Genomic DNA, 24,274 nt, shown 5'->3' on the forward strand with positions numbered 1-24,274 from the left:
CTTAAGATTAGCATTCCACAGTAGATATGTAATTACTACATGAAGCGTTAATCTTATTAATTGCACAGGTGTATGTATATATAGATTTTTATGTATATCCATCTCTCTCTATAATTTGCATGTGTTTATTAGTTTACAAGTTTGCTTGAGCTTCATATATCAGCGATGATGACATGCATGATATCCTCTGGAGAGCTAATAAAGGGTAGAGATTCCGGAGTGGATACTCTGGAAAAACAACATTGGTCTAGCAGGTTTCCTATCTGTATGCTCTATATGAGTATGCAACTGGTCCAAAACCTTTTGATTATACTATCCAAAGCAATTCCTAGTTTTTCTCTCACAGATGAGTATTCAAATTAACTGAGTGTCCCTGTAATAACTCCATTTTACAGCAATGTATCTGCAAGCAATCAAAGCTTCACACCTTGGGACTTGAACAGATGCCCTTGCCTGCCTCTAGGAGTTGTTATTAATATCAGGAATGGTTCAATATACCCAGCTTATAGCTAGATGAAATACACTATTCAGGCCCATTCTTACATGAGCTATGTATGCCTAAGCTTAACTCATATATAAAAATCAGAATAAATTTTATATTGAACAAATCACTCTGATGCCTTTCCATTCACCACCAGCAGCACCTCCCCCTCTCCCTCCTCACCCTCCCCACCCCCCCCAATAAATAAATAAATTGTTTTCTACATATTTTTTTAGTCAACAGCAGGGTGATTGTTCAGTAAATAGCAGCTTGGCAGTTTATGCTCTCACTCTTTTATGTGCATATGCCCATGAAGATTCTTTTCAAAAAAATGCTCACATTTTCCAAAAGGCATGGTCCAGCAAGGTTGATTGATCAACCTTGATAAATCCATCTCAGTGAGTGTCTAAAATTTTAATACAGTAGTTCATAATGTTCTCAGAATGAAACTAAGAAATAGAAAATAGTGCTCATGGCACAAATCTTCAGCAGGCCTTTCATCTTTTCAAACAAGTTTTTTGTAATCTCCTACAGCATTCTGCTCAGCTTCCAAGCATTTGGAGTCCTACTGAAGTAAGTATTGAACTATTTTAGACACTGCAAAGTTCCATCAATGAAAAATGTCTATGACTGGAATCTCTGATTATCTTTCTTCCTTAGTTTTAGCTTCCCATAAATCTATATAATGCAAACTATTTTTAAGCCAACCTGAATACAGCTAACAGTTCTTTATCTGAAGTAGAATCTTGTAGCATTTCTTCCAATTCACCTTTTAATGTTCCCTCTGTGACAACAAATAAGTGGTAATAACCATGAAAACTATATCCAGACTGTAAGAAACAATGCATGTTGTCCTCACATGTGGTGCCCTGCTTCTGTTCATACAGGAGGTGGAGAAGTATGCATGTCTCATGGAAGAACTACGATTCATACTTACTCTGTATATGTCTAAATAGAATACTCTGTAGTCTTGAAGCTTTGAAGCTTAAAGCTTGACTTTAGCAGCCTTAAAAAATCTTATGGATTTTTTGTTACTAAAAAAAAAAAAAAGAGAGAGAAAAAAAAAAGTTGCTGTCAGACTGAGATCTAGTGTGCCAAGTTTCAACCTGAAGAAAAATAGAAAAATTTTAGATTTCAGTTACAAGTACATAATCCAACTAAAATTGTAACCTGGAATTGTCTCATAATATAATAAAGGGGGGGGGGGGGGAGGGGGAGGAGGAAGGAACAAACAAACAGAAAACACTTAGTATCTTAGCCATAGATAGAGAGAGTTTTCTTAAGGTAAGTTTAAAGACTGGCCTTATTTTTGTGCTGCTATATACTTTTCCCTGAAGAAACAGTAATTGTGCCCTAAGGTCAAACAGGTGCAGCACAGATCTATACTCTGTATGTGCATTTATCTCTCAGACTCTCTCTTCTATTAAATATTTCAGTTCTATCAGATTTGGGGGGTTTATACTAATAATAGGAGCTATTTCCTATGTTTTTAGTTTAGGGAAAGTCTTGTAATAATCCTAGTTTTTATGAGAAACATGAGAAGTAATTGCTGGTTGTGTAAGTATTTTTAGCTTCTGGCTCATTCAGAAGGAGCACTTAATTTTCTCACTGTGTTATCATTACCCTCAATGAATTGTGTGGCTTTGTGGAGAGATGAGAGAAGTCATTACACCAGAATGATTTTGAATCATTGAAACTTTATAGACCATTCCCTCTGCCTTTACCCTCCTTTATAGTACGCAGACAGACAGGGCCACCATAGCACTTAACGGTACAGGTAATACTGTTCCAAGCACTGTAGAAACAAAGTCCAGTCATCTTGATTATGCTTGATGTACTCTTCTGAAATGGTTACCATTGATAATTGGACAAATGGTAAATAGTATTAAAATTGAGGATTATTTGTCCACAGAACTGTGAGATCCATGTTCATAGTTCTTAGTAAGGTGGTAAGACTGTGGTGAGTGAGGGATTTCAGAATAACTATTAGTTAACTCATAGGATAATTTAGAATAACTCGTAGTTCTATACAGCGTTACTGAGCCAGTAGTGAAAATCTAATTGTTAGGTGTTATCCTAACAAGGGGCAGCTCTTGCACAAAGACTAGTGGGGTAGGTCCCCACTAACATTGTTTTACTCATGAGCTTTATGCCTTGCACACTGTACAGGGACAGTACATATGCTACCTGCAATCCTGGCACCATTGCACACAAGATGAGGAGCATTAACCTGGAAGTCAATGGATTTTGTGCCTGTGAATTAGTCCTCAGTAAAAACATTAATATTGCCTTTAATTCTAACTACTGGGGGAAGAGAATTTAAATATCAGATCAACTTGTACTGACTTTCAGCTGACATTGAGCTATTTCTGTAAATCTTATGTATTTTCCTGAAAAGGTTTAGCCCAAGATCAAATTGTTTCTTAATGTGACAAAACTGGTTCCACTGTTCACCATGTAGCAGCGTAGTCATCTCTGAAGGATTCCAGTGCGCTTCTTGTTGAACTAGAAGGCAAACCTCTTATGATGACTGTGGGAGTAGATACATACCCACAGTCTCTATCTGCAATAAACGTTCCTTGGCCTTGGAGAACCTTGACCTAACTGATTTCTGTGACTTCAAAATACTTATGTAGTTTGGGGGTCAAATAATTCTAATCAGCTCATGCAAAATGAGACTGTGAGAATAATATGTTTTCATAACTTTGAACTGTACTTGGTAATTCTGAAATTCTGGAGGACCAAATGGCTTATGCGATTGGCAAGGAAAAATATATATAACATTTCTTTTTCTGTTAGTGCTAAAAATGTGGCTCAAAAAAAAAGCTTTTATTGGTCCAAAAGGTCTTCCCTGTCATCATAGTTGATGGATTATCATCACTGTAAGAGAATTATCTCAGTCCTGTTCCTCTGAAGTCAGTGTTTAAATCACAAAAATATGTAGCTTGAGGCACCTGGCACAATTTCTGGTTGTTTATTTGGGGAAGATGGGGAACTGAATTGGCAAAGAAACCAAGATCAGCTCCATCTCCATTGTCATGGTATGAAGGATATGGGCACATCTGAATAAGCTGGCACTGCTCTATTCCATGTTTGTGTCCTACAGGTTGAAAATTGCAGGTCTGTAGCTTTTTCCAAGTAATGAATTCAAGATATTTTGGATACGTGTCTGCCCTAGAGAAAGAGAAGATTGTGTTTATCTCAAATTTCAAGAGATAAGGGAAAAGGCGACACAGTAGTTTGGATTCTCAAAACTGCTGAGTGCCTAAATTTAATTAATTAACTCGAAGTTAGGCAGTTGAATATCACTGGCTTGATCATTGCAAAAAAAAAAAAAAAAAAAGGCTCTTCATAGATCTGTGAATGGTTCTCTTGTGCTTTCTTTTTAAGAGTGTCTTCCATTTTAGCTCAACAACCATGAAGTCTTACTTCCTGCAAGAAACAAGAATAATTTAAAATAGGCTCTAACAGAGCAAAAATATTTCAGTTAGATATACTGGAAATTAAGAAAATATGGAAAAAATACAATTCAGGGATAAGAAAGCTGCATTCCAATTAGTGTAAACTTGCAATTAATAAGCCAACGTAAGGGAGTATGAGACATTTTTATGTACAGGCATGTTGCATTGCAAAGAAATTAGTGTATAAAAATAAATGGGAAAATAGGAAGAACTTGTATATGCATAGAAAAACATAATTTGAGTGATAATTATTATATTAATGTACCATGTTTTGCCAAACTTGAGCAGGGTATTTTTTTGAAGGTCAACTGGCCTTGTTAGTATTCTGAACACAATACACCTTGCTTTAATAGGTCTAAGCACACTTAGCAAATGTGAGCATACATAAAATATTTTAACAAACAGACCATAGGAGCAACTTTTTAGTTGCTTTCTTTCACAAGGTTCGTATTATGTGTTCAGTACTCTGCAGATAGCTCTGAATAATGTAGACAACTTTAATCCAAAAAGTGGGAGACAGACTAGAGGGGAAATTAAATTGTAAGACTGTTTTAAAACCATCTTATTTTGAAATATTGGGGCAAAATTTTCCTTCATGTTCTCTTCTACACATTGAAGTAAAGAAGGTCTTCTGTGTTTTCTGAATCTGTCTTGCTGAAAGAAAGATTTAAGCTTATGGCTAGTAGTTTTATTTATTATTTTTCATCTTTTTCTTCTTTCACATAAGCTGCTTTCTTTTGAAAAGCCTTAGATTGTTTGCCATACACTTTTGTGAACTGTTCCTATACCTTTTACCAAATACTGGGATGTTGATTAATGGATTGAACTTCTTCCATTAAATTCAAAACTTACTGGAAATAGAAGATGAACAGGACAGTTTTACACAAATTAATTCCAGAATGATTATCGATTAGAAATGTTCTTCACTACTTGCTTCATTTTATATTCATAATAAGTTGGTTATTCTTGTTTTTCTAGAAAAATAAATATCCATGTTCACAGTTTTGCTAAATGTAACACAGATTTTAACTGTCCTAAGACAATGTTTTCATAGTCATTCCATTATCTATGTAAATTTTTCATATTGAAAACTAATAATATTTATTTACGTTAGAAATATTAGTCACTAATTTGATAATGCTTGATAACAAAAGTTACTCTAGATGATAATCATTTTGTTTGCTTCTATTAGCAAATACTGAATGCCATTAGGAGAACCCAAAGCACGACTATAAAAATCTTTTTATATGCTTCCTGTACTGAAGAGGTGTTGTCCCACTAAAAATAGATCTTTGTGTCACTGTAAAAAGTTATGGAAAGTTATATAGTCTTCTTGGTACATTCAATTTTAATTATTTCAATTATTTGTATATATAATTATTTGTATATATATATATATAAGCCACTTCTGAGAACTTTGTTCTGTACGCAAACCCTCCATTAAAATCCTTAAAATTAAAAATTGAAATCCTTTTAGCATTGTCACTCTTTAGGAGAGTATGGTAGCCTCAACAAAAAATCAATAACTTTCTGTGAGGCATTGTGGTCAAATAGACTTCCATAGGTCTACTGAACAATGATTCTTACTGATTTTAGGGCTTAGGCAAGATGCAAAATTGGCACATCCAGAAATCACACTGTTTTCTGAAGCTTTTATTGTTTTAAGCACGGACTAACAACAATTCTGTAAGTGTCTGTAAGGTTTGTTAAACCAAAATTTACATTTAGAAGTAATAAACTGCTGACCATGAAATGTCTTGACATAATATTCATAGATGCTCATTTTTTTCAGACATCATCGCAGTTTCTTAGGAGAAGGTCCTGAGCTGTGGAAAACTGAGAATTTTCAGTTCTGTTGATCTCTATGTCGTCTGCCATATCTTGTCCTTGCCTAAGAGGCTTGCAGCATGTTCCAGAGCACATCTGAATCCCAGGTAATTAGTTTATTGCTCCTTGAAACTCTTGGATATTTCCATGTCATTCCCACTTTTCATCAGGATAAAACTGACTTTAAACTTTTCTTTTCAAAGAAAGAGAAAACTTTGGTTTCAATATTTCCATGCTTTCAGCTCTGCATAATTTAGAAATAGGATAAGTATCCTCCAATGGTGAATACCATATCGGCTATTTGCATATCCCTTTCTTTTTTTTTTTTTTTTTTTTGTTCTTTATTGCACCACAGTTAGTCAAATCTTCAGTTTCTGTGAAATCCTGTAGTAAAAAATGAGTTTTACTCTCCCTTTCTTTCTTTTCAATTTTGCAAGGCAGTAGGAAACTGGCAAGTGTACTGGGATTTTTTAAATAAGTTGCTCTTATCAAACATTTTACTGTTTTGACATGTGCTGATATTGTCCGCATATATTTTTAATGACAAGTTATGTCAAGCTGCATCTGCTTTAATCTCATGTATTTTGGCAGTTCCTTAACTGGATGACTCTTACTACACCAGGTTGTTATAAAAGCAATTCCTTTCATTTTCTTCTTTAACTGACAAAAACATAAGGGTCTTTACATTTTTAATGACAAACAGGGTTCCTGTATTCAGAAAAATGAAAAAGAAAGCTTTTTGAAAAAATCAGTGCAGTACACGTTTGTATGCTCCTTCTGTCATAACTAAAGAAAAACTGTACAGACAAGGACATGAGTCTAGTTCCTTCAAGGTTTTCTACCCATCACTTGCTTTTGAAAATCTTGTCACAATAAACTTGCATGTACTTGACGTTAATGGGTGTTCGTCCATGGAAGGAATATCCCTTTACATAAAAGGGATTCTTCCAAAAATCAAATGAAAAATATATGATCTGAGAAAGAGGTAAATATCAACTAGGAAATGTGCTGTGCTTGTTGCCTCCTGTAAAGGGGGTGAAAACTGACTCTACAGTGCATCTTGATTATTAACCCAAAGAAAAGTTTAAAGTGTACAGAAGGAAGGCTGGATAAGTTCTTAATTCTGCAAATCACTGTTCTAAAAGTTTCTTTCTAGATACGGCTTCTTTCCTGTATTAATAAGGAAACACAAATTTAAGTCTGTGGTACTTGTTAAAGATAATTAAAGTTTGTTTTCTTTTTGCAAGGCATAATACATGTAGTTTGCATGGAAAATAATCGCAATATAGATTATAGTAATGAACTCAAACTATTGAATCTAACTTTTTTTTTTTTCTTTTAGTAAAAAGGTGATGTAAAATGTTTTTTGAATAAAAGGGAATTATTCTAATTTCTGAAAATAAATCCCATGAAATATGTTCTTTCAATATTTATTACTATGACAGGTTTCACATTCTTTTCATTTGGAAAATTCTTCACTATATATTTTTGTTGAATAATAAAGACTTTTTTTGTTTTTTTGTGTTGTTTTTTTTATATAATTTTGATTTTTAGAATATTTTAAGGAAGTAGACATTTGCATTTCTTTAACTTTTTAAATGAGATTGTGAGAGAACAAGCTAAATCATATTACTCTTTCAACCCTTCCACTGCCAGACTACTGTACTGAAATATTTACTAGCAAGATCTCTTACTTTCTAAAACATTTTTAGCATTGGAAGCAAAAAAAAAAAAAATATATATATATATATATGGATTCATGTATGTGGCAGTCATAATCTCTAGTCATGCAGATAAGCATGTTTCTCCCAAAATGCTTTCTGAATGCACTGATGAACAGAGTTGTATTTCTTCAGTAAGTTACTTTCCTCAGTGCTAAACTATTCTTGACCTCAAATGTAGTCTAATTGAATGCACCAAGCTTGAGTGATTTTTTTTGAACTTGCTCCAGTCCCTGCTGAATTTGACAAGAGGCTGTCCCAGCTGCAGACCCAGTAATGACATTTTCTTTAATTAGTCCTACACTGTAAAAAAGGATACATCTTATACACCACCTTTGCAGATCATACCCAGCCTTTTGCTGAAGTCATATTAGCCTCTGCTTCTGGGGAAAAAAAAAAAAATAATAATAATAACATGTTATAACTTATTCCTTAGCTATCTGTCTTGTCTGTTTGCCTAAAAAAGTAAAAATAGAATTATTTGCTTCTTTCATATTTTAGGTAGTTGGTATCTGTAACAGCAGCAATTAGGTAGCAATTATGGCTACTGCCATAAGCATCAGGTAGATGCTGGAATAATTAATTGACTATTATCTCACAGCTGTTATTCAGAGTGACTGCATCCCACATGTAGAAACAGTGTCTTGTTTCCCAGTACATCCAGAAGCTCCTGGATCTGAAAATCATTTTTCATTGGAATACAAGCATTGTTCAGACGCACATTTCTTGGCTGTTAAAGAGCACAGAAGGGGTATTGGCTGTGTCTTTCAGGCATTCTGTGCCAGCTCAGAATCTCCACCTACTTGTGCACTTGTGCATCTCAAGGGGATTGGCTGCTACCCAGAGGCGAACACAATATTGTGTCCATGCATCCAAGCTTTTAGATTTTAGGCCTTACTTCTTGCTCCTGGAAACTGGATAAAAAACAGAATTAAAACTTTTCTGTTTTCCTCATTACAGGCTGGCATGCACCTGAATGCAAATAGCTGATTGTCCTGTTTTGGGGAACTTTGATTTTATTTTATGTCCTCCTCACACCAGTAGATTGCTTTCCTGTAGCTATGCAAGCTGATATTTTCATCCTGTAATGCTGTCTTCTCTGCTCATCCCTGCGTGCCACTCACTGGCCAAGATAAGTGCAGAATATCTGTTGAAGATTAAGTGTCTGTTCCATTCTGAAATCCCTAAATGTCCCCATAGAAAGAGTGTCTGTGGGGCTCTGATCATCCACCAACCAATGAGTAGCATTAAGGCTGCTCATTCGTTCAGTTAACTTTCTACTTCTAACTAATAATTGATTCCAAAGAAGATAAGAACTGCCTGAATGAGATATGTACTACTTTTGGTTATAGAAAGGGGATTGGACTAGGGGTCCGTATGTATTCCACATGGACCTTAAAGGTTTTTATAGTACTCTGTAGCCTGGCAGCTCACTCAAGTGACAGTCTTCCTAACAGTTTGGCTGTTTAAGCTGCAAATTTTCCTTTTGTGTGGCATTTGGTTGCCAATCATTCAACTGTGTCTATTTTCAAGAAGAGTAATGTTGGATATTTTATAATATTAACTTTTTTATTTTAAATAAATTTTATAATGTTAACATGCTATTTTTAAAACCAAAGACTAAGATAAAGAAGTAACAGCAATTATATTATTTACTAAGTAACTAGACAGCTACTTGTATTCTTGTAACTAGTGTGAAGTCAAAAGACAAACAGGTCAGTTTGTTCCCTTTACCTCTGCTATGTAAAACATGCAATTGCAAACCACACAGTTCTAGACACAGCCTTCAGTTTCTGTCATCTCTTATTCATTTTTCTATAATACTTTCCCTATATATAGTATTTTTGTATGTGTTATAAATGTCTGTGTAGGGCTTCTCATCTTGCTGTTGGTGCTGAGCTCTTTGTTGTGAGTTGTGATAACCCATATTAATCTGTCTTAAAAACTAACTATAGCAGTCAATCAAATTTACCATCTGCCCATCTGGGAACGTCCATGTCAATTCATGGTTCAGCTTCAGCTGAGTCTGGTTATTATTATAAATTGCTCTTTGTAATCTTTTCTCACTTTCATCTCATACCAGTCCATGCTTGACTTCCATATTCCCATTCTCCATACAGTGACAATATTCCTTGCCTTCATTAAGTTAGTGTCTCCTCTGAATGCTGAATTCAGTGCTTTGTAAATAACTGCCAATGAGTTAGTTCCTTTTTTTGTATCTCCTGATGCCTTAGTGCAAGGATAATCATAGATTTTTGCAAACCAAAAGAGACTGCAGGTAGTATAATTGTAAGTGAACCATAATGTATAAAATCTATCTCATAGTTCTTATCCTCCTGTTAATAGATGGGAAACTGCAATATGCTCCACTAATGTCATATTAATTGCAACAGAACATCATATCATTACTGATTTTACAATGATGCAAGTAAATATATCAAAATACTGCTTTTGTTAGCATTGTAATTTATTTTAAACACATTTGTTTTGAAAGGAATTGCATGAGAAATCACAGATATTTTAGTATACAAGGTTGCAGCCTTGTAAGGAGGTGCAGTAGTTCACACAGGTTTAATCTAATAGGTTTAATTTAATGTAGTATAATATGCATATTTTATATATATTTATATAGTCCTGAGAGTATGTTGAGATCTGAACAGAAATCTGATCATGATACCAGACCATTTCCCAAGAAGCTTTAGATTCAGGTTGTAGTGAAGACACTGTCAATTTGGTATGTTAGTTACATATATAAAAATCAATGCTGTAGACAAACTGTTTTTTTCTCTCTCTCCAGAGACTAGGGATGAAAATATAAAGATTGTGAGAGTTCGCCCCCTCCTTTCCCCTTTCCTTTTGGGGAAAAAAAAATATATATAAATTTTCCAGCTGATCTTTTATACTGTGATATGTAGCCTCAGCCATGTCAAATAATATAGAGTTGCATGATGTAATTATGTGACTTGCATTGAGTTATGTCAATATGACATACCAGACAGGCAACCTGGTTTAAAAGACCTTCTTTCTTGAAAACTGCAGATAGTTTTCTGAGAGTAGAAAGCAGTTGGTAATGGCTGCCCCTGGTAACAGCATAAGGCCTGACATTCTTCAGTGTATTTATTATCGATTTGGTGCATGGGTTGGTGAATGCTGTTGATAACAGAAAATTACTTAGGTTAAAGAAAACCTCGCAGAAGAGTAACATTTCCTGAAGGATCAGGTCAAACTGGATGACTGAATGGTGGTGATGAGATGTTGATAAAGTTAAATGTATAACTGTAATACTTTAACGTAGAAGGTAAATATTCTCTTCCAATATGGTTTAACTTTCTAGTACACTGCTGGGTTCAGAATTTGATAATATTGCTGTGATCTTACTAAAAATGTATCTAAATTTCCATATAAATCACACTTCTGCTACTGCTGAAGTTGATGAATTCTCAATAATGGCTCAAAACTAAAAAGAACCAGAAATATTGTTAATAAAAATAGTAGGTGATGCTGAGCATCTTCTAGGAAGCTTTTTGATTTTTCCAGTTGATGTAATTTTGCTATGCGGTTCCCTGTCACTTGCTTCCATGTCATGTGTTAGCCTCAAAAAGGCTTCCTACTCTGCTGCTGTGTTGTCATTATTGCAGAAGACCAAAGTATTGAGCTCAGACAAGGGGAAAACTAGCAGAAAATGATAGAGGTTTTTAACCTACAGTCCACATTTTTATCTTCAACATCTTTTAGAACTTTTAAAATATGTATAGTGAAAACTTATGCATGGTCTCTAGTAAATGGTTGAGAGAAATTTATTATAAAGAAACCTCAGTGTAGTCTTCCAACAATTTCATGCAAACCAATGATTGTCTTCCAGAGTTTATATTCATGGTCATTGACATGCCTGCAAATGATTGTCAAGGCTGTGCAAATTAAGCACATAAATGTGGCTTATTCTGTGTTTAGTTCTATTAACATTTTTGTGTTGATTGTTAACATAATTTGTTACACAAAAATGAAGATTTGTTGTATTTGATCATCTCTTTGATTTAGAAATAAAACAAGCATAAATAATGCTATCCATATACTGTTAACAATGAATAGGAGGACATCACTGATGGCAATGTATTAAGTGATTATATTAAGGAAGCTCAAAATACTATGTACATTAATCTTAAGTTTGTATTTTGGACTGAAATGAAACAAAATGGAGTAAAAGGATAGTTGAATTTCATCTGATCTTATTATAGTAGAAGGTGAGACAAATCAATGTAACAAAGATGTAGAAAGGAAATGGAAAGTGTTGAAAGATAAATGAAGGTATTTCATCTAGCAGTGAATATACGATGACCAAAAAAAATGATCCAATGTAGATGAAAAATAAAGGGTCAGAAAGAGACATCTATAAGGTGTAAAATATCCAGACCAAAGGAGAAGTAGAAAGATTAAAGAATAAAGACAAATAAGTGTAAAAATACCTGGTAAGAAATACAAAGGTGAAGAATAAAAAGAAAAGGGCTGGAGGTTAGGATAAATAAAATATGTTTGAAGTGCCTAAAGGAACAAGATGATGTTGAAGGAGACTGTAAGTAACTGTGAAAATAGTTGGGAAATGCATTTTATGAACATATGCCATAAAAAAATAATACATAAACCAAAATACACTAATAATTTAAAAATCAAGCCTGGGTTTATAACTGAATACGTGCAAATGGGAAAATTCATATTTGGCTTTTTTTCTCTATTTTTTTTTTCTAGTTTTTTTTTCAGTCTTTAAGTTCTTCCAGCTGTTAAGGTGGCTGGCATGAGATCTGATTTTTTTAATTCATCCATTCAGCAGAATGACATTCCCAAGAAGAACGAATTGGAACACAGCAGGAATGATCAGGGGTGATGCAGTTGGCAAGTCATTTTGTTTGCTTTATCATTTGCAATGGGTGATTAGTATCAGATGTAAGAAGAAATAACTGCTGAATCAACAAAGATGTAATCAGATCCTTATTTGTAGAACAATTTGTAGTGGGTAAAGGGGTTGCCAGCTTTAATCTTGGCTGTGTTTTAAAGTTCAACTGCTTTGTTTCCCTCTGAAACGGATTAGAGGTGCTCATACAGGTAGCTACCATGTCAGCACCAGGAGACTAGCTTTGTGGCTTTAACTGCTCCAGCTTTTTTTGAAGGCACATCTGACTGTATGAAGGTGCAAAAGACATAATTAAGGTATTAAAACATCTGAGGATAACCACAAAGGAGGCAATTTCATATAGAAAGTATTTTAAGTATTTTCTCTTTTTCCTTATTGTTTTGTTCTATCCTTTTAGTGACATGTTGAAAAGTATTTGGAAAATGAATCAGCAAAGTACACTCATTTATTTTTAAATGTGCAGTCAGTTATTTTTTCAGTATTTTTTAATATTTTAAAATATTTGTTAATATTTTTTCAGATTTCAGTAATTCAGGCAACATATCATATTAAGTCACACCTTACAAAATAGTCAGGATAGATTTTCAAAGACAAATAGTTATAAAGCAAAGGTGCAATCCACTCAGTTAAGGCTGGATGTGTGACAGAACAGAAATTTCAGTAAAATATATGAATGGGGAAAGTGAGAGAGAGATTTTCAACCCTCAAATTCCACAGATTTAAGCAAACTGCTTGAAATTTCTGTATACGACTTTCTCAGAGTTTGTTACTAAACAAAAATATAAATGGTGCTTATACTGTAAATGCAAGGAACTTTACTTGTTAGGTGCAACTTCATAGTGACTTAGCAACTTAATAGTAATCTAATGTGACATATGATAGCTATGAAAAAGTCTGTGCTGCATTTTTTGTTTAAATGTGTTATTTACTGCTTTTTTGCAAAAAACACTGATGTAATCCAGGTTGCCAGAATGCTTCCACATTTCTACCTAGTTACTGTGAGTTGTTTGAATTGGAAAAAGAAAAATAGGAGGGAGAATAATATCTTGCAGTACTGAGAATCCTTGACTGTACTGAAATCCAGACTGTTTATGATCCATGCCAAAAAAAAAAAAAAAAAAAAAAGTAACAGTTCTATTTAATGAAGTTTTACTTTATAATTCATAAATATTTTTTTATGATTTGAGTGGCATAATATGATGGAGAGCTGGAAAAATGGCTAAGATTCCCCATTTGTTACCATGAATAAACATGTTATATTAATAGTTTTTAAGATTCCACCAGATTCCCCACTGTAGACTTTATGGCATAAGATAAAATAAATTAAGGACAGCTTTCATTTGGGGATTTAAGGAATCTTGGGAATCTTTGGTTTTAATTGCTCCTATTTGTTCTTATTAATTAAATTTCACTAGATGGCACTGAATACAACTTTTCCATAGATCGAGTATGTTCATCCAAGTGTATTTTCTGCCTCTGAGATGTTTCAGGATCTCAGACATCTATTTAAAGTCTATGAAAATATATAGTTTATAATAATAATACTGTCATTTTTAGAGAGGCAAGTTTGCATCTTTAAGAGAAGAGAAATGAAGGTTCTTGTAATTCCTTTTTTTTTTCCCTTTGTTTTTAACTGCTTAATTTATATGGAATCATCTTTATGCTAAAATAGGCAAAACCGTGCAAACCCATGAGAAAGTATGTTCTTGGAGTTTTCATAGTTTTGCACTTCGTACTGCTTTTCTAGATTTTGATCAAACTGAGAGTTACTAGATTTTTGTCCTTGTAGCTATAAACCATGTTTCAGGCCTTACTCAGAGATAAAGTACTTGATTTCACAAACTGTGGGTTTCATGCTTTGCAGCCTCTACTTGCATAGACTGGCTTTGGCATGATGCATCTTCTAACAAGATGCTGAAATAAAGACCCTTACTGGGGGGGGGGGGGGGGGGGGGGGGAGGGAGAGTAAATTGCTTCTTTTGTAACTTATAATTGCAGATATGATATGGGTACTTAGATTTTCTAAATCCAATTAGCTAACTTAGAAAATTCAAGTACTTGAGGAGCTGAAATGAGATGTCTGTATCATGTTATGATTATTGCCTAGAAGAAATCACACTAACCTTTCATTTTCCATATAATTATCTTCTTTTAGAATTCACTATAATTGTCAAGAAAACAAGCAGAACGTACCAAAAGTACCATACCTGTACAAGCAGAGAGTTTGTCTGGTAAGCCAAGACTGCATGCTACTGATGTATGTCTTCCCAGCAACCTATCCAAAACTTTTCTCACCTTTTCTATACACAAATTTTAAATTTCACTAACTATCCAGTGGGATGCTTGGAAGCTATATGTACAGCTATGACTTCTGATCTGGGTAGGTTGCTTGAAATTAAAGGAAGCAGATAGGTCATCAACTAGGAGCTTGGTGCTTTCACTATAAAGATACTTATCCTATTGTTCCCCAAGAAGTTAAAAACAACTGATCTTTGACTTCAATTTACTTGGGAGCTATGCCTTCCATAAATTTCAATTGGAAAGATTGAAGAATTAATAGACATAAGAAAAACCTGTATTTGCTAGGAGTCTATTCTAACTGAAATAGTGTTGTTAGCAGTTTAACTTAAACTTCATCTGCTTATGCCACGTCTTATCAGTGAAAGAAAGAATTTGTAGCCATCTCACTTGGGCATGTTTCATTAACAGAATACTTAAAACCCTGTTTAAGTAGAAATCAATACAGATTATGATATTGGATTCATTTGATATAAAATTATATATAAATTGCAGAGAGAATTGGGTCTTAAATTTGAGATAAGGAAAAAAAAAAAAGAAAACATGACTTTTTGCTCTAGTAAAAGGTAGGCACATTGTTCTGGTATTCACAGTTGCTTGATGCAGTAGTAGCTTGTTTTGCTTTGAAATCAAATTAATTGTCCTGTGCTATCCCTGTTATATGATCACCAGATAAGTCAGTTTGTTTTGATTACCACTCTGAAGGTAATTAAAAAATAATCACTGTGTCACAAACATAAGTACCCAATCCAGCTGAGTAAGAAGCATAGGAACACATTGAATGATATCTATGTACTTCTGTATCAACATCTGCCAAGGGTCCTGCCCTCACCCCATATTTTTTCTGAGCCTCTTAGGTTCTTTTGGTATCCTTTATACAACAGAACTGGGAGTGTGGTGTAGAAAAATAGTAAGAAGTTTCCAGTTCTTTGTAGCTATGAATTTCCACATTTCTTATGTAAGTGTCATAACATACCCAAAATATTTTGCAGCTAATATATCAGCTCTATATATCTAGCTCTAATGTATCAGCATCATAATGCTTGTTTTGGGTAGTGGTAACAAAATGCAAAGGACAAGATGACCCCCTCCCCCACCCCACCCCCAAAAAAAAAAAAAGTAAGCAACAGCCAAATAATTCTCTCTTTTCTATCATGCAAGTGGAATGAACACCTCTAGAAGTCAGTGAGGACTTTTCCTTATTTTGAAGTATTGCAGAACTACATAGTGTACAGCAAATAAATACATCTCACAGACACTTCCAGCTGACAGTGGTTAGTGATTTGAAAAGACATGGCTAAAGCTCTCTGTGCAACCAGATAAGCTCATTTGACTATGGTGGCATTTTTCCCAATTCCCTGATTAGGTCATTGTTTAATCTACTTTGTGGTATTTTACTGTAACTCCAGCTATAAAATCTGCTGGGAGTGGGCAGTTGTGTGAGCACATGCTGTCCATCGAAAGTCCTTTACAGGCCACTGAAATACAAACTCTAAGATTATTCTCACACACCAAATTTAATTAGGTGATCCAAAGAAAATAATGGAATTACATTATAAAATACAAGTAGATAAATCATTAGTGACCATATGCTGTAGGGAATTGTCCTAAATGGACTGAGAAACTGTAGCTGAATAAATTTATTTTTCATTCTTACAAAGAATGACACCGTGTCTCTGAGAGAGTTAAAAACTAAGCGATTAAATAATAATGGAACGTCAAGGAAAGGGGGAAATGGGAACATTACTGACATAAGGAAGTACTAATTCCACCTCAGCCTGAAATTATCATTCATTCTACATTTTTGAACAGTGAAATTTTAGGAATAAATTGTAAATCTTTAAAAAGACCTTTCAAATATATCCAGAGGTTGGAAAGCAACAAACAATTACCAGGTGCACAAATTTCCTTGGTTTCTTCTTTTTTCTTTTTCTGTTGTAATACTGTGTAATACACAGAGTATCCTATTTATCTTTGCTTGTGAATACGTAGGGGTTGCAAAGCTTATTACATTTGCAAGAGTGCCTTCAGAAATATGACATGATTTAAATTAACTTTTGGTATGAAGGTTTAGTGAAAGAACTGTGTTCTTTTTATTTCAAACTGGACCACTGTTTGTACTACTATTATCACCTGTTAAATGTATTCTTTCCGTCCCTGTATTTCATAACACAGCGACAGAGAAAATCCCATGTAATTTTAATATGTACTTTTAGTACTTTTAAAACTTCTGTATTTACATGTAGAATGCTTACCAACTAACTCTGTTATACTAGTTTGCGTTGTCAACGCAAATTTTAGGAAATGTTTTGTCATCTACTTCCAGTGACTTCCTATTACCTCCTGAAACAATTAAGATAGTCTGTTACCCACAACCCCAGTAAAAGTATTAGAATATTTCAAGTCTTTAAATAGTCAAGTAACTTACTAATATTTTTCAGAGAATTCTGTTAGATGAATTATAAGAAATTGGACATATTACTTTCAGTGACTGCCTCAGAAGGACATTGAGATATAGGCTGACTAAAACAGAAGTTCAAGGAGTTTGTTTCTAAACCACTGTGGGTGTCCACCACTGTAATTATGCATTTAGAAACTGACTGAATTTTTAAGTTCAACCACCAAATAATTAGTTTGCAAACCTTTCCATCATTTTTTATGTAACAGACAGAATCTGTTTCCAGGATAGTTTTATAAATATTCTGACAGGGAAGAAGAGATTGGATCCTTTCATCCAGACATAAAAGTAGTAACCATATTCTCTGTTCTTCCCCATATTGTGAGCAAGTGGGTCCTTTCCTGGAGAAAAGACAACTAGTTTACAACCTACTCATTGCTCTCCAGAGGCCATACAGGACACAGGAAAATAGTATCAGTGAAGGTAGCTGCTGCCCTATCACCAATAAAAATGCTGAGAAGAGGAGTACCAAAGCTTAGAGTCTGTGGAAAAATATTCTGGAGATTAAATATTTCTTTGATGTACCTGGCTTCAAGAGCATTCCATCGTCTTGGCGAAGACATAAATCATGTAGCTCTAACAAAGTCAAAGATGCAAACTTAACTGCACTGAAAAGGATTCTCTGGCTGATTTAAAGGAATAATATTTAGTGTGGTATTTGAGGAGCAAATTCTACAGAAAAAAAAGAAAAAAAAAGAAGAACTGAAAAAGAAAGCAGGGCTACAGAAAGCTACCTCCAGATTTCAAACCTAATAAGACTTCAAACATAATAATAAACTTTTGTTTCCTAGGCCAGCAGCATGATTTTGCTAGAGTGCTTTGCAGGGCATAACCCAAGTTTTCTTTAGTAAATGGAAGGTTAATACACCCTCATTCAGACAATCAGTCTTCTAAAACTGAAGTTTCATAACATTTTCAGTGAAAAATGGAGTTTAAATACACAATGCTGATATTGACAGCATTGCTGTAAATCGGGGGTGAGAAATGCCTCTACTTTCCAATAAGCTACACACATTTGGAACCCATCACATTTACAGAAGTATTAGGACTTAATGCTATTGATGTTTGTGCTGTATGTGAGAGGGATGCTGATAGAGATGTGGCAAGCTCCAAGAAAATTCTTAACCAAAAATTTTTCTGGTCTGTCTTATTCTCAAGTTAAGTCTTTCAACACACAGAATCATACTGGTATGACTCTTCTAAAATGGATTAAAATACATATCTAAACTGCTTCTGCCAAATTCAGCATATTCCTTGTTCTTGCTCCACTGACCAATCCAATTAAACAAAAGATAGAAGTTTTCATATTGGATCTGACATGCTCTATGTCTGATTACAGAAATGTTAGCACCTAAGTGGGAGTCTGGAGACAGCATTATTTTTTCTAGAACTGAACTGTAATATGTAGTGTTAACCAGATTGTGACCCACAGAGCAGATGCAATCACCATTTACGCTGATGGAAGCTGCATGATCTAGAAAAAGTCACAAATAACTCTGATTTCATTTGAAATATCACAAGTTGGCAGAGCTGCTTTGCTAATTACTGGTCCATAACTTTGTTGCTCTGGCAGGTTCAAGAGGTGCCAGCACTGGAGAATTCACTCTAGGAAGATTTTCATTGGATAAATTTTATTTGGAAACAGGTTATTATGATTAAATAATGGATAAATATTTGCTCCTACTTACTCAAATGCATTAATGTGTAATCTGGCTTTATTTAATTCATTTATGTCAGAAAATTGATAAATGGTATTTTAGCTACTTTTGGATGCCTGTGAGTGTAAAATTTTGTCCCTTATGAACTCTAAATACAGTGGAACATAATTTTTCATATGATTTCAATGGAATGAACATTTACACCTCTATAGCTTTGCAACATTGTAATATTTAATTAAATGACTGTGGAGTTACATGCATTGTCTATAAAAGCTGAACGTAAACTAGTAACAGAAAGCTACTGGCCCACTGGATGCATTTTCATGTCTGAGGAGTACATAAAAGGATCACAGCTTTGCCATAATGCATATTATACTTGAGAATTATAAGACATCTGACTCAGACCCCCAGGCCTAAAAGGATTAAATTTGGCTCTTTTTTTTGTGGTACTTATAGTACATAAAGAAAAGGTCTTTTTAAGTGTTGTAGCTAGTGGTAGTTCTCTGATTCTGAACCTAGTTTTGAATCCAGCCTACACAGTGCTCCAAAACAGACTAATTTATAAATATTTGCATAAGGAACAGCAACATTGAACACTCTCTACCTGGTCAGTACTGAAGTCAGGGAGAGATGCTGCAACTCTTTTAGTCTCCCCAGAAAATAAAGAAACTTGTTATCTTCTACATTTCTGAGTAAATTTGTAGGATTATTGAACACTGAGGTGATACCGAAGGTGCTCTCCTTTCTTCTGTCTTGCTCTCCACTTTTCTTTTTCTGTATCTGCTATCCCTTTGAATTGGAAATCATAAATGTATTTTCCCTTTCAGGGTTGATAGTAGTTTTTGAAATGTAAGAGAAAAGCAGTAATTGTTTCTGAGGTTGTAGACTAGCAGCTTTTCCATAATTCTGGTGATAGTTGAGGACCAGACTTAATGACTCTGTGCAGTTTCATGATCCCTTGGATCTGTTTACTAGAGGTCCTAGAGGTCATTATTACAATGACCTGTCCTCTTTTTATTTTTTATTTTTTTCCCCTCCATCTAATGCTGCCAAGCTTTTTTTTTTTTTTTTTTTTCTCCCTTGTAGGAACCTGTCTAAAATTTGTGTTATGTCCCTTTCCCTAGCAGCTGGGACACAGCAAACATAACCTTTTCTACCTCATGCCCACTAACTTCAGTAGCCAGCTAAAGTTTCTGTGTAGAGGTGTCTTTTGTCAGTCCTATTTTGTGTGGCTTGCAGTTGAGGAAGGAGAAAATTTCCAAAGCAAAATAAACTGAAGGAAGATTACAACCACACATCATTAAAGTTGTCTTCTATCTTCCCTGTGTAACAATCTATTAGAGTAGTTACTAATATCTTTCTCTATACAGTGAAAGATGGGGAAAGAGTGACTTGTGCAGCTAACAGTGCTGCAGGTGTGTTATTGCCAGCAGTGCAAAAGTTGATCTTTGTTAATACGGAAAAAAATAATAATCATCAACCTGATTTTTACAGGAAATTTGAACCTGTGAATTTCCATACATCCTAAATTAATTCTGGATTTCATTTTAAATCCTTCATACCATTACAGGAACAGACTCTACTTGCAGTTTCAAAATTACAAAAGGACTAACTATGCAGTAAACAACCTTGATATTTTCTCTCTCTCTCTCTCTGTACAACCTTCTAATGACTGTCATTGCTTTAGCTTCAAGAGGTTGTGTGATCTAATTAGGGCAAATTGAATAAGACTGCTTTTATGCTAACGCGTGAGAAAGTTAATTGAAATCAATCCATGTTCAGTGAAAATGCTAGAGACATCACTGATAATTTAAAGCAATTAAAAGATGTTGTCCTGAAGCAAGGCAGAAACATTAAGTCTAAGAGCCTGTTAAAAGAAAACTACCTAAAATATTTAAATGATATTATTCAGTTAAGATGGACTGGGGATAGCTGAAGCAATTAGAAATCATAAAGCATAAAATCAGTCACATGTAATCTTCTTTGAGCTAGCTCAAGCCATTTGTTTTTTGTAAAATAATAGATCTTTTTAAAAATCCCATTTGTGACATTTTGTGAACAAAGGTGTACTAATGATATGAGGCGGTGGGCTTGCAAATCTCCAGTTCTCATTTATGGGCCATTGTGCTTTAAGAAAATAGTAGGTATAGAATTTAAATTCAAATGTATTTTCAAATGTATTTGGATATATCTTTATATTACTTGTTCATAGTACGCAAAACTTCATATTCAATGGATGTGAATGTTATAGCTTTTATGAAATTCCTAAACAAAACAGCATAAACAAGATAAGGGTTTTCACTTCTTATGTCACCATCTCAATCAGTGTACCCATGCAAATTGCTCAGGAGATCAGAATTCAGAGCTTCACAATTCTGCAACATCTTTATTTAGAAGTTTCTTCTACCAGAAGAAATAAGATATAGGATAAAGAATAAAATCCAAAAACACATTTGGAGTATCTGCAAAAGTTAATCTACTTTTTATTTAGCCCCTTGAGCAGACATGATGGACTTGATTGTATTGCCTGCCAGCTCTAGCAGGACTTGTGATGTTCGCTGAGAAAGTTAACTGCAATCACACATGCTGGTAATACTGAACAGACATGAAATTGTATTAAAGATTAGTTCTATAATAGAACCTATACCATAGATGCAGGCTGAAGACAGATAAAATTAATCTGCCAAATACAAGTAGTTATCTTTTATGATCTGTCACAGCTTGTACTTGCATATTTTTTTTTATAAATATTTATCTTGACCATTCTTAGCCATGGTTAAACATATGGAGGTTCAAAACGACTGATTCTGAGTCAATAGCACAGTGGATTATTATATTTTTAATTAAAACAAAATAAGATAAAAAGGAGGCCCAGCAAGACTATAATTGTGATCACAGCTTTCTTTACTTCTTGTATCACCAAGGGATCTTCAAATAAGTATTTAAGCTCACTTTTACTTGTTACAAGTGTGTTCCATTCCCAGTCACTGATTATCCATCCCTGGTTCAGTTTTTTGTCCTGGTTCCTTAGTACGATTTATAGCATGTCCAGTGGTACTGATCATCTGAACCATGGGCTACATGTCATGTGATGTGTTGTAGTTTTCCTCCCATGGAGGGCATGGTGCATACTTGGCGTTCATCTACACATGCAGATTAGGCATGGCTAACACACAGCAGAGGTAAGGGTGGATGCTGGAAGCATGGTGCTGGATGCACTATGGTCTTTTGCATAGTGCACCTACAGGCAGTGTGGAAAGACCCCACACGTTCATGTGTTTGGATCCCTCAGCATTGGATGGGAACATAACATCTAAAAGATTTTACATTCTTGCTGTGAAATACGGTCTTGGGGTATATATCAGATAATTTCTATTAAATGTGTCAGCTGTGTTTGCATTTGTATTTCTTCTCTTCATGTATACAATTGTTGGGCTGAATTAAATAAGGCCTGTATTTCTACTGCTGGTACTACTGGTGAGCTGCTTTTTTTCCATGAAGTGTTGGCTTCATCCTGTAATCTTGTGAAAGTTAAGAAACTTGAGTTGAAGTATTTTTTTGCCCCTCCCCACCTTTAATAGAGAGTATATTCTCATTCTTTTAACTGCAGAAAATAAGGTTAAACAAACAAACAATTAGTCCCTGAATGTTTGGTTAATTCAGGAATTATGAGTCATTATTGAGACTAAGCATCTGATATTTTATGCCTTAATTATAAAACTTTTCTTTCTCTGATATTGTTTCTGGGAAGAAAAATAAAATAAAATTAAAAGAACCAACTCTACCCACAAAAAAATAAAAATAAAAATCTCTGGAATTCCGTGCCTATAGCATCTTTTAAAATTCCCGTGTTTTTAAATTTGTAGCTTTTTCTAGCTTCAGAAACAAACAAAAATCTGTTTCTAGTCCTAATCTGAGCATAGAAACTTAAACTAAACCAGCATGCTATAAGAGGATTATCTCTGTTCTCTGGACAGAATATACTTTATGAGTTTTGAACGGTATTCAGTTAAGTATCAGTTTAGCTGAACTGGTTTTCCCTTGTCCCTTCCTGTTAGTTATATATATCACCTCTAATAACTTTAGCTTTTATGCATTTGCACGTTATGCTACAAACTCACTTTGAAAATGCCATGCCTTATTTCCTCTGCAAGATGTTTAATCAAAAATGACCCACAATTTCAAGCATGAATGCCTAACATCTCGTTATTAACCACTACCTGGGACATTTTAAAACATTCTAACCTCATCTGGGATGTGGTTACAGAATCCAGGAGGCTACCAGTATTTTACAGTTTAGGTAACCTAACTCTTCTTAACATTTGGTATGAAACAGTATGGCGAAAGATATCCTGGTCTAAATATTTACTGTAGGAACACACCTTTGTTGTACTCTAAGAAAAGCACCTAAAGAAACAACAAGAATTTGTTTATTTAAATTTCCATGGCCAGGTTATCTTGTTTGATTGGAGTAAGTTTAAGTTTTTACATACTGTGAGTAGATTTTTATATAGAGCAAGATTTTTGCTCTTGATGTGACCTTGATCTAATTTGAAAACTCAAGAAATCAAGAGCCTGCCCAAAGAAGGTCTGGCTTAATTCATTTTCCCTTCTTCTTTGACTTCTCAAGGGTTTCACTACAATTACACTTACCAGTTAGTTCTTGAAATTTTCAGACACCTTTCATCACAGACCTTTCACTTCAATTTGAAGAGTACAGTAAGCTCTTGGCAAAATGATACTGTAACGATTGCCTTTAAATTTGTGTCATGTGAACCAAACACAAATATCCAGAGCCAGCCTTTGTAGTCATGTGTGTTTAGCAAGTCTTACTAGTATGGGAAGAACAACTCCTATTTTTTTATTTTTTTTATTTTAAATAAATTATTTCTTCAGTGGAGTAATGCTTGAAAAATTACTAAGGAGAAGCAATGATTGCGGCTAGACAGGGTTTTTTTGCTTTTTTTTTTTCTCTCTTCTCCCTGTAAATCAAATTTTTCAAAGTTATTTAGAGATTGTTTTCCTTTTTGAAAGACTATGCTTTTAAGCTTTTTTTCTAAGAATGTAGATTATAACTCAGTGCTAGAATAATAGAAATTGTATGCAGGCTATAAAACTAGTTTTATCTTAGAGTGCCTATGTCTTTGACTCAGTAACAGCAGGAGTCTTACCAGTTACAGGACAACCTGTTGATGTGAATGTAAGTGTGAGTGTAAGGGCATGGACTTGTTAAACCACTTCTCTAGTTCAGTAACAGTGGTGGCATTTCTGAAGTTTTTTTCAGGAATGGTTAGGCATGAAGTGCATCTGGCTTAGATGCTTTGGAAGTTATAAAAATACAACTGAAACTTCCTTTTCATGATAGCATGAGTTGAGCTGATAAAATGGTGGAAAAGTGTGATGAATTTGGTTTTACTTTTCTTCTGGATGAGGGAATGGGGAATATTGTACAGATAAAATGTAA

The 24,274-nt window shown here is 34.4% G+C and overlaps 1 long non-coding RNA gene across 2 annotated transcripts in view; it reads left to right on the forward strand.

Moving 5' to 3' along the window:
• Positions 1-22,590, forward strand: part of LOC137862048 (uncharacterized) — a 36,509-nt gene extending 13,919 nt beyond the window's left edge. The window contains exons 1-4 of one of the 2 annotated variants that reach the window (XR_011100032.1): positions 5,532-5,628; positions 5,735-5,876; positions 14,552-14,627; positions 18,726-22,590. This is a non-coding gene — a long non-coding RNA (uncharacterized lncRNA). Of the gene's footprint in view, positions 1-5,531; positions 5,629-5,734; positions 5,877-14,551; positions 14,628-18,725 lie in introns of those variants that run through there. The other variant, XR_011100031.1, reaches the window with a different exon arrangement.
• The last annotated feature ends 1,684 nt before the right edge of the window (positions 22,591-24,274 follow it).

Source organism: Anas acuta, chromosome 10 (assembly GCF_963932015.1).
Source record: "Anas acuta chromosome 10, bAnaAcu1.1, whole genome shotgun sequence".
Lineage (NCBI taxonomy): Eukaryota > Metazoa > Chordata > Aves > Anseriformes > Anatidae > Anas > Anas acuta.